The sequence below is a fragment of the Penaeus monodon genome, chromosome 28 (assembly GCF_015228065.2).
Source record: "Penaeus monodon isolate SGIC_2016 chromosome 28, NSTDA_Pmon_1, whole genome shotgun sequence".
NCBI classification, from domain to species: Eukaryota; Metazoa; Arthropoda; class Malacostraca; order Decapoda; family Penaeidae; genus Penaeus; species Penaeus monodon.
The window spans coordinates 33,649,990-33,650,538 of NC_051413.1; the positions used below are offsets into that span (position 1 = coordinate 33,649,990).

At 32.4% G+C, this 549-nt stretch overlaps 1 protein-coding gene across 1 annotated transcript in view; it reads right to left on the bottom strand.

Moving 5' to 3' along the window:
* LOC119591519 (sodium channel protein para-like) overlaps positions 1-549 on the bottom strand; it is a gene marked incomplete in the record, with an annotated part of 263,120 nt that overhangs the window by 173,867 nt on the left and 88,704 nt on the right.

Below are 549 nucleotides of genomic sequence, written 5' to 3' on the forward strand. Positions count from 1 at the left end.
GGGGAAAGAGAAGATGTGTCATATTAAGGATTTCCTAGCTGTTAAGTTGGAAGGCAAGGATTACAGTATAGAGCTGTTATTTTAATTCAGAGGGGAAAACACCCTTTTTTATGAAACGCTGTTGTGTAAAGTGAGGGGAAAGCTAATCATATCCTATAAAGAAGTATTGCATAATAACAGATATATAAGAAGGGGAAAAAAATACTGTAAGAGGCTTTGTTAACTTATATAGTGAGAATAAAACCGTAAAATTATATTAATCTTTCGGTGTTATGTAAATAAGAATTAATGCCTCTTTAGTAAGTTGAAAAGCCTTCGTTTCATCTTGCTGTTCGGTGTCATTTGTTGTTGCAATATATTTTGGGAAATGTCAGTGTTGGAAAATCTAGAATAATCTAAAATATATTTCAGGCATGCAAGATAAAAAAAAGCATAAAATATCGTGGTAAAAAATATGCTGCTCGCAAGAATCAAGCAACTTTGAAAACGGTATGGTTAAAGGGTGACTAAGACAACTTTCATCTTTGCTGACATTAAAGGTTTTGATCA